The sequence below is a fragment of the Equus quagga genome, chromosome 17 (assembly GCF_021613505.1).
Source record: "Equus quagga isolate Etosha38 chromosome 17, UCLA_HA_Equagga_1.0, whole genome shotgun sequence".
Taxonomy (NCBI): Eukaryota; Metazoa; Chordata; class Mammalia; order Perissodactyla; family Equidae; genus Equus; species Equus quagga.
In genome coordinates this window covers 40,048,374-40,065,300 of record NC_060283.1, presented here as the reverse complement: position 1 = coordinate 40,065,300, position 16,927 = coordinate 40,048,374, and the positions used below count along the sequence as shown (strand labels likewise).

At 40.0% G+C, this 16,927-nt stretch overlaps 1 protein-coding gene across 4 annotated transcripts in view; it reads left to right on the top strand.

Annotated features, from left to right (window-relative positions):
- The window catches only part of DIS3L2 (DIS3 like 3'-5' exoribonuclease 2), a 359,659-nt gene that overhangs the window by 7,511 nt on the left and 335,221 nt on the right, over positions 1 to 16,927 (top strand). The window contains exon 1 of one of the 4 annotated variants that reach the window (XM_046644637.1): positions 12,436 to 12,530. The exons of the other annotated variants lie outside the window; for them this stretch is intronic. The gene's annotated coding sequence lies outside the window, so the exon portion shown is untranslated. Of the gene's footprint in view, positions 1 to 12,435; positions 12,531 to 16,927 lie in introns of those variants that run through there. 4 annotated transcript variants of the gene reach the window in all.

Sequence of the window (16,927 nt, the reverse complement as noted above, 5' to 3'; positions counted from 1 at the left end):
ACTATACTCATTTATTCTAATAGCTTTTTTATAGATTCCATTGGGTTTTCTACATAAAGATTATGTCATCTGCGAATACATACAATTTTACTTTTTCCTTTCTAACTTTCAATTTTTTTCTTATTGCACGGGCTGTAATTCCCAGTACAGTGTTAAGTAGAAGTGGTGGGAGCAGATGTATTTGTCTTGTTGTGATCTTAGGAAAACAGCATTAAGTTTTTTTTTTTTTTTAATTAAGGTTATGATAGTTAACACCCTTGTGAAATTACAGTTGTACATCATTATTAGTCATGTTGTAGGTACACCACTTCACCCCTAATGCCCTCCTCCCACCCCCCTTTCCCCTGGCAACCACCGATCAGTTCTCTTTGTCCATATGTTAACTACTACCTGTGAGTGGAGTCATACAGAGTTCGTCTTTCTCTGTCTGGCTTATTTCACTCAACATAATACCCTCAAGGTCCATCCATGTTGTTGTGAATGGGACGACTTCGTCCTTTTTTATGGCTGAGTAGTATTCCATTGTATATATATACCATATCTTCTTTATCCAATCATCAGTTGCCGGGCACTTAGGTTGGTTCCATGACTTGGCTATTGTGAATAATGCTGCGATGAACATAGGGGTGCATGGGACTTTTGGAATTGCTGATTTCAGGTTCTTAGGCTAGATACCCAGTAGTGGGATGGCTGGGTCATAAGGTATTTCTATTCTTAACTTTTTGAGGAATCTCCATACTGTTTTCCATAGTGGCTGCACCAGTTTGCATTCCCACCAACAGTATATGAGGGTTCCTTTTTCTCCACAGCCTCTCCAACATTTGTCACTCTTAGTTTTGGATATTTTTGCCATTCTAACAGGTGTAAGGTGATATCTTAGTGTAGTTTTGATTTGCATTTCCCTGATGATTAGTGATGATGAGCATCTTTTCATGTGTCTATTGGCCATCTGTATATCTTCTTTGGAGAAATGTCTGTTCATGTCACCTGCCCATTTTGTAATTGGGTTGTTTGATTTTTTGTTGTTGAGTTGTGTGAGTTCTTTGTATATTATGGAGATTAACCCTTTGTCGGATAAATAACTTGTAAATATTTTTTCCCAATTAGTGGGCTGTTTTTTTTGTTTCAATCCTGTTTTCCCTTGCCTTGAAGAAGCTCTTTAGTCTGATGAAGTCCCATTTGTTTATTCTTTCTATTGTTTCCCTCATGTGAGGGGTTATGGTGTCTGAAAAGATTCTTTTGAAGCTGATGTCAAAGAGTGTACTGCCGATATTTTCTTCTAGAAGACTTATTGTTTCAGGCCTAATCTTTAGGTCTTTGATCCATTTTGAGTTTATTTTAGTAAATGGTGAAAAAGAAGGGTTGATTTTCATTCTTTTACATGTGGCTGTCCAGTTTTCCCAGCACCATTTGTTGAAGAGACTTTCTTTCCTCCATTGTAGGCCCTCAGCTCCTTTGTCAAAGATTAGGTGTCCATAGATGTGTGGTTTTATTTCTGGACTTTCAATTCTGTTCCATTGATCTGTGCATCTGTTTTTGTACCAGTACCATGCTGTTTTGATTACTGTAGCTTTGTAGTATGTTTTGAAGTCAGGGATTGTGATGCCTCCAGCTTTGTTCTTCTTTCTCAGGATTGCTTTAGCAATTCAGGGTCTTTTGCTGCCCCATATGAATTTTAGGATTCTTTGTTCAATTTCTGTAAAGAATGACATTGGAATTCTGATTGGGATGGCATTGATTCTGTAGATTGCTTTAGGTAGTGTGGACATTTTAACTATGTTTATTCTTCCAATCCATGTGCATGGAATGTCTTTCCATCTCTTTATGTCGTCGTCGATTTCTTTCAAGAAGGTCTTGTAGTTTTCGTTGTATAGATCTTTCACTTCCTTGGTTAAATTTATCCCAAGGTATTTTATTCTTTTTGTTGCGATTGTGAATGGGATTGAGTTCTTGAGATCTTTTTCTGTTAGTTCATTGTTAGCATATAGAAATGCTACTGATTTATGTATGTTGATTTTATACCCTGCAACTTTGCTGTAGTTGTTGATTGTTTCTAATAGTTTTTCTATGGATTCTTTGGGGTTTTCTATATATAAGATCATGTTGTCTGCAAACAGCAAGAGTTTTACTTCTTCGTTGCCTGTTTGGATTCCTTTTATTTCTTTTTCCTGCCGAATTGCTCTGGCCAAAACCTCCAGTACTATGTTGAGTAAGAGTGGTGAAAGTGGGCACCCTTGTCTTGTTCCTGTTCTGAGAGGGATGGGTTTCAGTTTTTGTCCATTGAGTATGATGTTGGCTGTGGGTTTGTCATATATGGCCTTTATTATGTTGAGGTACTTTCCTTCTATACCTATTTTATTGAGGGTTTTTATCATAAATGGATGTTGGATCTTGTTGAATGCTTTCTCTGCATCTATTGAGATGATCATGTGGTTTTTGTTTCTCATTTTGTTAATGTAGTGAATCACGTTGATTGACTTGCGGATGTTGAACCATCCCTGTGTCCCTGGTATAAATCCCACTTGATCATGGTGTATAATCTTTTTGATGTATTGCTGTATTTGGTTTACCAAAATTTTGTTGAGGATTTTTGCATCTATGTTCATCAGTGATATTGGTCTGTAGTTCTCCTTGTTTGTGTTGTCCTTGTCAGGTTTGGGGATCAGGGTGATGTTGGCTTCATAGAATGTATTAGGGAGTGCTCCATCTTCCTCTATTTTCTGGAATAGTCTGAGAAGGATAGGTATTAAATCTTCTTTGAATGTTTGGTAGAATTCTCCAGAGAAGCCGTCTGGTCCTGGACTCTTATTTTTGGGGAGGTTTTTGATTATTGTTTCTATTTCTTTACTTGTGATTGGTCTCTTCAGATTCTCTATTTCTTCCTGATTCAGTTTGAGTAGGTTGTATGAGTCTAGGAATTTATCCATTTCTTCTAGGTTGTTCAATTTGTTGGCATATAGTTTTTCATAGTATTCTCTTATGATCCTTTGTATTTCTTCGGTATGTGTTGTGATTTCTCCTCTCTCGTTTCTAATTTTATTTATTTGAGACTTCATTCTTTTTTATTTAGTGAGTCTGGCTAAGGGTTTGTCGATTTTGTTAATTTTTTCGAAGAACCAACTGTTTGTTTCATTGATCCTTTCTACTGTCTTTTTTGTTTTGATATCATTTATTTCTGCTCTAATTATTATTATTTCCCTCCTTCTACTGACTTTGGGCTTTGTTCTTCTTTTTCTAATTCTGTTAGGTGTCGTTTGCGGTTGTTTATGTAAGATTTTTCTTGCTTATTGAGGTGAGCCTGTATTGCAATGAATTTCCCTCTTAGGACTGCCTTTGCTGCGTCCCAAATAATTTGGTACGGTGTGTTTTCATTTTCATTTGTCTCCAGATAATATTTGATTTCTTCAATAATCCATTGTTTGTTCCGTAGCATGTTGTTTAGTCTCCACATTTTTGGCCCTTTCCCAGCTTTATTCTTGTAGTTGATTTGTAGTTTCATAGCATTATGATCAGAAAAGATGCTTGATATTATTTCAACCCTCTTGAACTTATTGATGCTTGCTTTGTTTCCCAAGATATGGTCTATCCTTGAGAATGGTCATGCGCGCTTGAGAAGAATGTGTAACCTGCTGTTTTTGGATGAAGTGTCCTACATATATCTATTAGGTCCATCTGATCTAATCTTTCATTTAATTCTATAATTTCCTTGTTGATTTTCTGTCTGGATGATCTGTCCATTGGTGTTAATGGGGTGTTGAGGTCCCCTACTATTATTGTATTGCTGTTAATGTCTCCTTTTAGTTTTGTTAACAGTTTCTTTATGAATTTTGGTGCTCCTGTGTTAGGTGCGTATATATTTATAAGTGTTATGTCATCTTGGTGGAGCGTCCCTTTTATCATTATATACCACCCCTCTTTGTCTGTCTTTATCTGTTTTGCTTTGAAGTCTGCTTTGTCTGATATAAGTATGGCAACACTTGCTTTCTTTTGTTCATCATTAGCTTGGAGTATTGTCTTCCATCCCTTCACTTTGAGTCTGTGTTTGCCTTTGGGGCTGAGGTGTGTTTCCTGGAGGCAGCATATTGTTGGATCTTGTTCTTTGATCCATCCTGCCACTCTGTGCCTTTTGATTGGAGAGTTCAATCCATTCACGTTTAGAGTGATTATTGAAACGTGGGGGCCTACTGTTGCCATTTTATCCCTTGTTTTCCGGTTCTTTTGCATTTTGTCCTGATGGAGAGCTGTTACTTTGTGTTATTGTCCTGCTTATCTCCTTTGTTCTGGATTTTGTAACCCCTTTCCTTTTTTTGATTTTTCAGGAATGAGGTTCTTCCTGAGCATTTCTTGAAGAGGAGGTTTTGTGGCGATGAACTCCCTTAACTTTTGTTTATCTGGGAAAGTTTTTATTTCTCCATTGTATTTGAAGGATATTTTCGCTGGGTAGAGTATTCTTGTCTGCAGGTTTTTGTCCTTCAGAGTTTTGAATATTTCATTCCAATCTCTTCTAGCCTCTAATGTCTCTCCTGAGAAATCTGCTGATAGCCTTATGGGGTTTCCTTTGTAAGTTATTTTCTTCTGCCTGGCTGCCCTTAGTATTTTCTCTTTGTTGTTGACTTTTGCTAGTTTCACTACTATATGCCTTGAGGTTGGTCTTCTTGCGTTAATAAAGTTTGGAGATCTATTGGCTTCTGTCACATGAAATTCCATCTCTCTTCCCAAGTTTGGACAGTTCTCAGCTATTATTTCTTTGATCAGGCCTTCTGCCCCCTTCTTCTCTTCTCCCACTGGTATACCTATAATCCTTATGTTGCATCTCCTAATTGAGTCTGTTAATTCTCAGAGATTTTCTTCATTTCTGTTTAGTCTTAGTTCTCTCTCCTCCTCTATCTGCTGTATTTCTATATTCCTATCCTCCAAATTGCTAATTCTGTCCTCCATATTATTGACCCTACTGTTCAGAGAGTCCAGATTTTTCTTAATCTCCTCCATTGTGTTCTTCATCTCCAGTATTTCTAATTGGTTCTTCTTTATAGTGTCAAGCTCTTTTGTGACATAGCTCCTGAACTCATTGAGTTGTCTATTTGAATTCTCTTTTAACTTGTTGAGTTTTTTAATAATGGCAGTTTTGAAATCATCGTCATTTAGGTTATAGATTTCATTGTCTTTGGGATTGTTTTCTGGGTGCTTATCGTTTTCCTTCTGTTCTGGAGATTTAATATATTTTTTCATACTGCTTGATGGCGTGGATTTGTGCCTCTGTGTAGAGATAGAGTTTAGTCGCTGCTTCCACTTGTTGCGACTGGTGTGGTGAGGGGGCAGCTGTTTAGACTGCACCAACCAGGAACCCTGTCAGCTGTTACTGACTGGACCTGGAACCCTCCTCGTAGTCTCACTGGTCCTGTGGGGTCCCTTGTCGGTTGTGGGGGCAATCGCAAGGGGGCCTCAGGCTGCTGGTGCCTACTGCTGCAGCCCACTTAGACGCGCTCCCTCCTTGTGGTCTGCAGCGGTGTTGTGGGCTTTCCCAACAGCTGGGAGCAGGATCACCTATAATCGCAGCTTTGTCCCTGACAGAGCCCACAAGATCACACTTGTCCGCTATAGGTCCCAGCAGAGCTATGGGTATCTTCTGCAGTCTGTCGTTAGCTCACCTAGCTGTGCTACTTTTGCCCCAGGTCCTTCCCGCCTTGCGATTGCCAGTTGGGACCTCTCCACTAGTGCTGTGCAGAGGGTTTTGCTGAGGCTGCTGTAGGAACCTGGAGTTCCCCCCTGGGCTATGTAGCCGTTTCACCGGAGCTCCACTCTGCCCCACTCCACTCTCACGGGATCTCTGGGAGCCCCTTGCCTTGTCTGGGACACGGCCAGAGTCCGTGGGCCTGGCGGTGGCTGGTAAGCTGCTGCCTTGTGGGGAATTCTGCTCCAGGGAGCTTCCTGGTGTTCCGAATGCTGGGCGGGGCCTCCCCGCCAATGGCGAGCAGAGGCCCTCCCTGCTGGGTGTGTGCGGGACCCTGGAGTGTCCCCCCGGGCCGCAGAGCTGGGTGCTGGAGCTCCACCCAGTCCCCAAGCACGTCCACGGGAAGTCCAGGCACCCCCTGCACTGACCCGTGCAGGGCTGGAGACCGTGGGCCCAGCTGCAGCTGGCGGTCTGGTGCCATGCCGGGGAATCCGCCTGCCGGGAGCTTTCCTTTGTCCTGGATTCTGGGTGGGGCCTCCCTGCTAATGGCGAGCAGAGGCTTTCCCTGCCAGGGAGGTGCGGGCCCCTGGAGCCTCCCCCCGGGCCGCAGAGCTGGGTGCTGGAGCTCCAACTGTGTCCCCAAGCACGTCCACGGGAAGTCCGGGCGCCCCCTGCACTGACCCATGCGCTGGAGACCGTGGGCCCAGCAGCAGCTTGCGGTCTGGTAGCATTAAGTTTTTCACTGTGAAGTGTGATGATAGCTGTAGGCTTTTTGTATATGCTCTTTGTCAGTGAGGAAGTTTCCTTCTATTCCGAGTTTGTTGGAAATTTTTATCAGAAACTAAGTTGGATTTTTGTCAAATGCTTTTTTCTGAATCTGCTGAGATGATCATATGTTTTTTCATTTTTAGTTTGTTAATATGGTGAATTACATTGACTTTCAAATAGTAGAACTAACCTTGCATTCCTGAGATAAACCCTACTTGGTCCTGATGTATTATTCTTTTTATTTATTTTTGGTATTGATTTCCTAAATTTTGTTAAAAATTTTTGCATCTATGGTTATTACAGATATTGGTTTGAAGTGTTTTTTTTTGGTAATTTCTTTTTGTTTTGGTATCAGTAATTGTGGCAACCTTGAATGAGTTGGGAAGTGTTCCCTTTCCTTTAATTTTCTGGAATAGTTTGCTTCTGTTATTTTCTTTTTGCTTTAAGGGCTTCCTTTAACATTTCTGGTAGTGAGATTTGCTGGTGATGATTATTTCAGCTTTCACATATCTGAAACAGTTTGTATTTTGCCTTTTTAAAAAAAATTCTTTTAAGATTGGCACTTGAGCTAACATCTGTTGCCTGTCTTTTTTTCCCCCTTGTTCTTCTCCCCACAGCCCCCCAGTATGTAGTTGTATATTCTAGTTGTAGATCCTTCTGGCTCTAGTATATGGGATGCCACCTCAGCATGGCTTGGTGAGTGGCGCTAGGTCTGCGCCCAGGATCCGAACTGGCAAAACCTTGGGCCACCAAAGTGGAGTGTGTGGACTTAACCACTCAGTCACAGGGCTGGCCCCTTGCCTTTGTTTTGGAAAGATGTATTTGCTGTATAAAGATTTCTAGATTGACAGTTTTTTTTCCTATCAGTGTTATAAAGACTTTGACTCACTCTCTTCTACCTTGCCTGTTTCCTAAGAAGGAAATAAAATAATGTGCTGGGCTAGAAGGAGACTGGCGGAGATTTATTTAGATCCTGGTTTCTTAGCCTCAGCACTGTTGACATGTTGGACTGGGTAATTCTTTGTTGGGGGAAGAGACCTGTGCTCTGCATTGTAGGAATTTAGCAGCAGCCAGAACCTCTGCCCTTCAGATACTATGGTACCTTCCCCAGTTGTGACAGTCAAAAATGTCTCTAGACATTCCCCTATGTCCCTGGGGGAGAGGAGGGGCAAAATTGCCCCCAGTTGAGGACCACTGGTTCTTACATTGGGCGGTCAGGGAAGGCTTTGTTTTGGGAGAAAATTTCTTTGTGATTCAGATAAAAATTTCATGGAATGATGAGGTTCTCTTCTATTCAGTTGTTCAGCCAATTGGATCTTTTACCTGACAAGCTGAGATTACAAAATGAATTAAAGAGGCCGGCCCAATGGCACAATGGTTAAGTGCACACATTCTGGTTCTCAGTGGCCTAGGGTTCGCTGGTTTGGATCCTGGGTGCAGACATGGCACCGCTTGGCATGCCATGCTGTGGTGGGCGGGCCACATATAAAGTAGAGGAAAATGGGTGTGGATGTTAGCTGAGGGCTAATCTTCCTCAAAAAAAAAGAAAAAAGAATAACAAATATGGTGCTCAGTGGGAGAACTGAAGAATATGTTGTTTTGGAGAAGCTTATTACAGATGCATAGTCATTATGTTCCTGGGGAAAATTTTTAAATATTTAAAAAATGTACATGATTTATATAAAGAATTAAAAAATAAAAAATAGAACAAAGTTCTGTATTATACAGAGTTTTGTAATTGATTATTAGTGGAGTATAGTAAAAAGGCTATTAATTTTTACATATTGTATTTGGACACTACTGAACTCATACTCTAATACTTTTTCAGTTGATTGTATTGGATTTTCTAGGTAGACAATGATTTCATTTATAAGTGATCATTTTGTCTGTTTTCTAATATTTGTATTACCTCTTGTATATAGTAATGACTAGCTCCTTTATTTTTTTTTTTTTAAGATTGGCACCTGAGCTAACATCTGTTGCCAGTCTTTCTTTTTTTTCTTCTCCTCCTCCTCAAAGCCCCCCAGTACATAGTTGTATATTCTAGCTGCAGGTCCTTCTGGTTGTGCTATGTGGGACGCCCCCTCAGAATGGCCTGATGAGCAGTGCCATGTCCGCACCCAGGATCTGAACTAGTGAAACCCTGGGCTGCCGAAGCAGAGTGCGCAAACTCAAACACTCGGCCACGGGGTCAGCCCTTCCTTTAGAACAGTGTGAAATAACACTATCATAGCTGGCACCCTCTTCCTATTCTTGAGGTTAATAGGAATGCCTCTCGTGCTTCATCATTATTCACAAGTTATTTCTGTTGCTATTTTTTAACTTTTTTCCTTTTTTTTATTTTTAAATTAAGCTTTTTATTTTGAGATACTTGTAGAATCACATGCGCTTGTAAGAAATAATACTGGAGAGATCCTGTGTATACTTCACCCAGTTTCCTTTTGTGCAACTATGGTATAATACCACAGCTAGGAAATTGATGTCAGTACAATCCGCCCAGCTGGTTCCGATTTCAGCAGTTTTACTTGTGCTCCTGTGTGTGTGTGTGTGTGTGTTTAGTTCTGTCACATCTGTAGATTTGTGTGACCACCACCACAGTCAAGATGCGGAATAGTTCTTCACAAGGAGCTCTTATGCTACCCTTTCAGTAGCTCCAGCCATCTCCCTCCCTCTCTGCCTCTCTGCCTCCTGGCAACCACTAACTCTTCTCTGTCTCTCTGATTTGCCATTTCAAGAATGCTGTACAGATGGAACCATATAGTACATAACCTTTGAGATCGGCTTTTTTCACTCAACATAGTTCTTTTCGATTCATCCAGGTTACTGCTTGTTCCTTTTTATTGTGAGTAGTGTTCCATGGCATGGGGGTCCCACAGCTTGTTTAACCGTTCTTCTGTGGAAGGACATCTGAGTTGTTTTCACTGTTTGACTATTATGAATAAAGTTGCTATGAACATTCATGTGTAGGTTTTTGGTGAATGTAAGTTTTTATTTCTTTGGGATACATGCCCATGAGTGCATATACCCTTTACTTAGATTTACCTGTTGTTAACATTTTGCCCCATTTTCTTTATTGTTTGTGTTCTGTCTCTCTCTCTCTGTCTCTCCAGACACACGTATAAACTTTTTTCCTGAACTGCTTGAGAGTAAACTGCATACATGATTGCCCCTAAATACTATAGTATTTTCCAAGAATAAGGATATTTTCTTACATACCCAAAGATAAGTTATCAACTTAGTTAATTTATCATTGATACAACTTTGATTATATCTACCATCTGTTACAGTTTGTCAGTTAATCCAGTAATTAATGTCCTTTAGCATCTTTTCCCCTCTAGCACAGGATCTAATGTAGGATCACACATGGTATTTAGTTGTCCTGTTTCTTTTGTCTCTAATCTGGAACAGTTCTAAAGCCTTTCTTTGTCTTTCATGACATTGGTATTTTTGACAAATACAGTCCTCTTTTTTTAAAAAATGGGATATTCCTCATTTGGTTTGTCTGATGTTTCCTCATGATTAGATTCAAGTTATGTATTATTCTTGGCCTGAATACTGCATAAAAGGTGTTGTTTCCTTGATAAATACATCTTATCAGATTAGAAAAATTTCTTTTTAGTCCTAGTTTACTAAGAAGTCTTAATTAAGAATGGGTGTTGAGTGCACATTGTTAGAGGTTGGAGTTGAGGCCACTGGCTGGTGATGAACTCGCAAGTATAGGTAGGGTGCTACATGAGGGGCTGGGGTCTCTGGCCTGGTGAGTGGAGTTTGCTAGTAATACTTGCTACAGGTTAGAAAAAGGTGTTTGACTTGATCAACGGGCCTTTTGGCTTCTATCCTGATGGTGATTTGGTTCTATTCTGTTATATATGAACAGATTTCAAAATGTGAACCATGCTTGCATTCTTAGAATAAACATTGTATACCATGCATTCATGGTATCTAATTTTTTTAATCTAATGTTGGATTAAATTTTTTATCTTTTTATTCTGGGTTTTGCATTTATGTTCATAAAAATTCTTCTGTATTTCTGTATGTGAAGGAGTGTGTGTTCTGTCTTTGTCAGATTTGGTATCAGCATTATTTAGCCTCATAGAATAAAATGAAAAGTTTTTTTAACGCTCCCCTCCCCAAAGTTTAAATAACATTGGAATTACCTGTCTCTAAAACCATCTGGGCCTGGTGCATTTTGCAGGGTGGATGGATCTTTGTTGGCATTTTCTGGTTCCTTCTCTGGTTAAAGATCTGTTTAGGTTTTTACCTTTTCTTAGGTTATTTCCCTGTCCTGCTTTCCATTGCTCTTAGGATAAAGACCCAGGCTTTGGGGCTGGCCTAGTGGTTGGGTTCGCGCTCTCTGCTTCAGTGGCCCAGGGTTTCACAGGTTTGCATCCTGGGCACGGACCTGGCCCCGCTTGTCGGGCCATGCTGGGGTGGCGTCCCACGTGCCAAGGCTGGAAGGACCCACGACTAAAAATATATACAGCTTTGTGCTGGGTAGCTTTGGGGAGAAGAAGGAAAAATAAAATCTTAAAAAAAAAAAGACCCAGGCTTTGCATTTGTGGTCCTGTACTCTTTATCCTGCCTAAGTGTTGTCACCATTCATCCTTTTATTTCATTACTCAAGCTAGATTTTTCCCTCTTCTTATGTCCATACAGAGTCTTACAATTCTGTTCTTAATTTGCATTTTGAATCTGTCTCCTTTTTTTTCATCCCTGCTGCTGCCTGGACCCTTCCAGTTGTCTTAACAGGTTTCTCAGTCTCCAGTCTCTCCTTCCAAGCCAGCCTCTGCAGTGATCATGGTAAAATTTCAAATCTGATCATGTTAGGGTCAGAATCCTTTGGTAGGTCCAGGGCAAAGCCTTACCCCAGTGCTTCTGATTTGGGTACAAGACTTCTCTTGCCTATCCCTGTTTTCCAACTTCTAGCTTCCATCAGCTCCCCAGCAGTCCCGCTGCACCTCATTACCCAGAATTTCGTTGCCCATGCTCTTCACTGTTTGCTCTCCAGAGCGTGCCCTCTGACCCTCTCCTCAGCCTGGTGCGTTCCTCTTTATCCTTCAGCATTTCTCACAAGCCTTTTTTTGTGAGCCTTCCTGGAGGAGACTTCTTCACCAACAGAATTTATCAACTCCTCTCCATGCAGCTACCTTACCTTTGTCCTTTGTGACTGTAGTTACATTTTATTGAAACTGTTTTTCACATCTCTCTTTTTCTGCTGTATCCTGTGAGCTTTTTAAGGGTGGAGACTGTGTCTTCAACTTTACATGTGTTATTAGCACAGTGCTTGGCACCATAGAGTCTCAGATGTTAGTTGAGTGAGTTCAAGGTGTATTTAGAGGATTGTGAGAAACTAATTTTATTGAAGCAGAGGGTTCTTACAGGAGTATGGAAGATGCTAAGCCAGGGTGGGCCAACAGATTATGATGCAACTTGAGTGTTTGGCTAAGGAGTTTGGACTTTGTTAGCAAGAGGCGTAGAGGAAGGAGGCCAGAGGAGGGAAGGTCATTTATTATTGTGCTACAGAGACTGGTTAAAGTACCAGCATAGTGTTAAGGTTATTTTAGATTTTTTAGTGTGGGTGCTGGTTTAGCAAATAAATAAAGATTGCTGCCAAGGTAAAATAAGTGACCTTAACATTAATAATAGCAAATGCTTATTGAGTGCTTGCTATCCGCCGGGCACTGTTCTGAGAACTTTTCATATATGACCTCGTTTAGTACTCAAGACAGCTCTGCAAGGGAGGTTTTATTACTGGCTCTTTTAGATGGTGAAACAGGCATCAAATAATTTACCCAAAGCCACAGCTTTTAAGTGGTAGAACCTGGGCATTTGGCTGCAGAAGCCTCTTAACCACTGCAGTCTTCTGTTAATCTTCTAGCTTATTGTAGTAGCACTTGGCCTTCCAGAAATTGGCATTTTAACCTTGAACTAAGAACCGGGCAAACTATTTTCCATATTAGCTGACATCAGCAAGTATTATTTGATTTGTTTTACAGTGGATGATCCATTTTGTGATGGCTTCAAATGTTTCCTCTGATGCCTCAAGTGGGAGCTAAAATTAAGCGTATTCTGCATCTGGTTAGCATTTAAGGTACTTTTTGAAATTATAAAATATTTGAAATGAAGTTTTAAATATCAAACAGCTGGTTATCCTAGCAAGTTAGAAATAAGAGTTTAGAGGAAACCCTGTTAAGTTGTCCGGCCCATGTCCTTCAGGCCAGGTAAGGATTGTTTCTTCCAGCACTTTCTTCAGTGCTTGGTCCAGTTCTTGTTAATTGTCTCAAAGAAAGAGCTCCACTATCCCTGAAGGCAGGCAGTTCTTTATCTCTCATCTGTCTAGGAGTTTTACTTTGTAATTAGATGTGGAGATTAAAATGTGCTTTATTCTTTCTAAGTTTGTTTGAAGGTCACTGCCATCCGAAGTAATACAAAATACATGTGTATGCATTTGCCAAGGTTACATTTGCTGTGGGAATCCAAACTTTGAATTTCTTCACATCTGAATTAATGAAATGTGCACAAAGGCTTGGTATGAATATAGGTTTTATATTTTACGTGCATCTCGAGGTAGCAAGATCTTAGCGATATAGCTTCCTTGTAAATGACAAGTTGAACGCTGGCAGCCTGAAGTTTGAAATAATCTAAGATTCTGAACTTTGCCATGGAGCTGATGTCCCATGCTCTGCTCCTCTACTCAGGAGGTCTGTGTCAGCTCTGGGAAACTGGAGCTCTCGGGTGGAAGTGGAGACCCAGCTTATTTCCCTGGGGCCTGTAGACCTCAGGTTTGTTTTGTCTTCCTGAGAAGCAGAGATTCCAGTGCTGCTGTTTTGAGTTCTTTTTTTTCTTTTTCTTTCTTTCTTTCTTTTTTTTTTTTTGGTGAGGAAGATTGGCCCTGAGCTAACATCTGTGCCCATCTTCCTCTATTTTGTATGTGAGACACCACTGCCACAGCATGGCTTGATGAGCAGTGTGTAGGTCCGTTCCTGGGATCCAAACCTGTGAACCCCAGGCCTCTGAAGCAGAGTATGTGAACTTAACCACTACGCCACCAGGCAGGCCCCTGAGTTCTCTTTTTGAAGCAGCAAGGAGAAGAAATGCCACATGTCTGTCTGAGTTGCGTTTCAATCCTTTTGAAATTATTTTGGTGGTTTTTTTTAGATTGTCTTATTTCTCTGCTGTCTTCCTGAAGTTATTAACTATTAAATCCATGCTCATGCACTTGTGGGTGGTAGAGATTTTTATCTGCGAAGTGTAGAATTTTGAAAAGCTGCCTACGCGAGAGTCACCATCTTTCAAACTCATTCCCACTGAATGGTGTGAATCTGGAACATAATTTCTCTACAGAAAGGAGTAGTGTGTCTTTGGAGGGCCTCTCTCAGGTCGCTCAGTACAGGACAGTCAGCTGACAGATCAGATCTAACATCGGCAGGTTGGCTTAGGGGTCATTAAGGTTTCCCCATCTTTCTCTCTGTGGTCTGGATTTGGTCTTAGTCATTTTGCTATTGAGAATTTTGTGTCCTGCATTCCTCTAGGTGCCTTGAATAATGCTAGAACTCTTGTTCGTGACTTTGAGGGGACAGCATAGCTGCTTGTAACTGTGCTTGTCTTCCTCTGGGAGTGTTCTGCTAGACATGACGGGGAGCTTGTGTTGTAGGCAGAACATGGTCCTTAGCGAGGCCTTACCTCACTTGGGGCTGAACGAGTCTGTAGGTAGTAAATTCCAGATTTTTGTGGCTGCAGCCCTGAGAGTAGGCGTTGGTGTACCAACACTCTTCCAAGAAGAAAGTAATGCTGTAACTGGGAGATTTTTTTTTTTTTAAATAAAGAACTAATATGGAAGCCAGGTTGATATTAATCTCTTGTGTAAAATAAGAAAATAGTTTTCATGGAAACTGACATTTTATTTGAAATAATATGAACCTAGGGAAAACTACTTTCAATTCCTGTATGTTTTAGTCACTTTGTTCAGTTGATTATAGATTCTGAAAGTCGCATATTTTTCCAAATTGCCATGGTAAAATTGGCCGTGTGGGTAAGCTGTGCAATTCTTTTTTCTTTGTCTTACTAGGTTTGAGGTTAGTGTCTGTGGGTAGATGATGGCTTCGATTACCATTTGAATTATGCATAGAGCTGGTGCATGAGTTGTTTTTCAGGTCTATTAGTAAACAGCTGCTTCTGTGTCACAGCATGAAATTGGGATTACACCTGTGTGATAACCTTGCTTCATAAAATTTATGCTTTATGTAAGTAAAGGCCCTAAGTGATGATAGTAGTTATTGCTGAATAGAATAGTTTGCCATTTATGACCTGTAATTTAGAGTTTTTAAAAGGGAATTTAAAATCTTCCTACGTGCTTAAGTATAGTTTAGTACATGTATGTGTATATGGGAGAGATGAGTGTGTGTGTGTGTAGGAGTACGTGAAATAATGTTGGCTATTAATTGGTAATTATTGAATTTGAATTATGAGCATGCATTCATTACATCATTGTTTCTACTTTTTATATGTTTTTAAATTTCCAAAGGAAAAAGATAAAAAAGTCTCCCCAAAAAGTAATGAAGAAATGTGATAAGATCCTAGAAAGACTTTATTTGGTAGCACAGACTAGGAGTTAATGAAATTCATGTCATGATTTCTGGTACCTTCTAGGGTGGCTTTTTCAGTGCTGCTGAAGTACTGTGCTGAATTATTTCAGGAGAGAGAATATTATTTTATACTGTTATTGCCAAGTTTGTTGGTCACAGCAGAGATATTCCAGTGTGACCACTCACACATTCTGAAAATAAAACCCTTTGTTTTTTTATAAGACACTTTCTTTTGGTATTTGGAGCTGAGCAAAAGTTCTGACACCAATGGGTGCCTTCCTGTGCTTCTTTAGATTCTGATTTCCAATAATGAAATGAATTTTTTATTTAGTCCCTATTCTTTTAGATTTCACAAGTTTCTCTGTCTGTTCCTTCCCCTACTGGATGCAGAGAGATTTCTTTTGGTACTTGTGTTTGACCTGAGCCTTTTATTGCTTTGTCTAGAATTTGTCTCCAAAGTCTGCACATTTATCCCAAAAAGAGAAGATAGGATAAATTTCAGGGGGTTGAAAGTGCCAATTGGTAGGAAAGTCTTTAAAGCATAAGAAGTAATCTTATTCATTCCAATTTAGTAATTCTGTTAATGACTTTAATTGTAGTAATAAAATAGTGGAGAGAAACATGAGATTGAATTTATAATATAATCCTGTAAAAAGAAATGAAGCTATTTGTTGAAAAATGAATCAGGTTCCATCTCACAACATTTTGGGATCTTAAATTTGAGAAAGCCCTGGGTGATCTCTTTTGATTTTGGTTTTGTATGCTGCCTCATTGGAAATCTTACATTTGTTGTGTTATTTATGACTAGAACTCTGGTACTTCAGTGACATAAAGATGATTCTATTCTGTCTTTATTGGACAGGGAAATGATACTTAGATCCACCCTAGGGATATCCTATTAATACACTTCTTGCCTTTTCTGAATTACTCCTATGTATTATCAAGATGTGAAAATATTAAACTGCAGAATTTGGATAAATCTTATAATAGGCACTGAGATTCTAGGGTGTTATATGAATTTATAAAAGAATTTCATAAGCAGAGGAAAGACAGTTCAATTGTCTTTAAGGGCTTTCTTAAATTCTGGGATATGGAAAAATGTTTTAGAATTTTGAGGACAGTTTTTATTATTATCTTTTAAAATTAGAGTTGAGAAACATTACACAGACTTTTCATTCTTTTTCTTTAGTGTCAAGGTATATTGCCAAACTCTGTCTTTTTAATTCCCATTGTGACGTTAGGCCATGGTAAGTTATCATCATGTTGTCAAAACATTTATTAACTGTGTACTTTGTAGGGCACTGTGTAGAAACAGGCATAGGACTCCGGCTCTTCAGTAGTTTATGGCTGTTGAGGAGTAACAGGGCAGCTCTTTTAACTACTTCATTCAGTAAACACTTCCTGAGTGCCTGCTGTGTGTCAGCCCTACTAGGCCCTGGGGATACAGTGGTGACCAGATGGACAGGTCCCCACGCTCTTGGAGCTTATGTCTTAGGATCTTAATACTTAATGTGCTGAATGCCTAATTGCTCAGGACTTTACAAGGGAGATATTACTTTGTTCTGGTATGTTAGGAAAGTCTGTATTGAGAGGGTAGGACTTGAGCTGGACAGGAAGTAGAATGTTTATTTCGCAGTGCATATGCTGTGGAACCTGCTGTAAAGGGTTTTGTGGTCAAATAAACATGGAAAACAGCATACTATGGGATTGTGGAGAAGGGATCCCAAGAGCTAGAGAAATTAGGTGAGGTTCACAGAAGGGAGAGGATATGAAGTTTGAGCTGTTCTTTAATGGGTACAATTTTAAGAGTGCAGTTGGAGTAGAGGGAGAGTGCCCTGTGTGAACTTGAGGAGTACAGGACATGTTATGGAAGGAGTACTGGTCAAAACGTCCCCATCCCCAT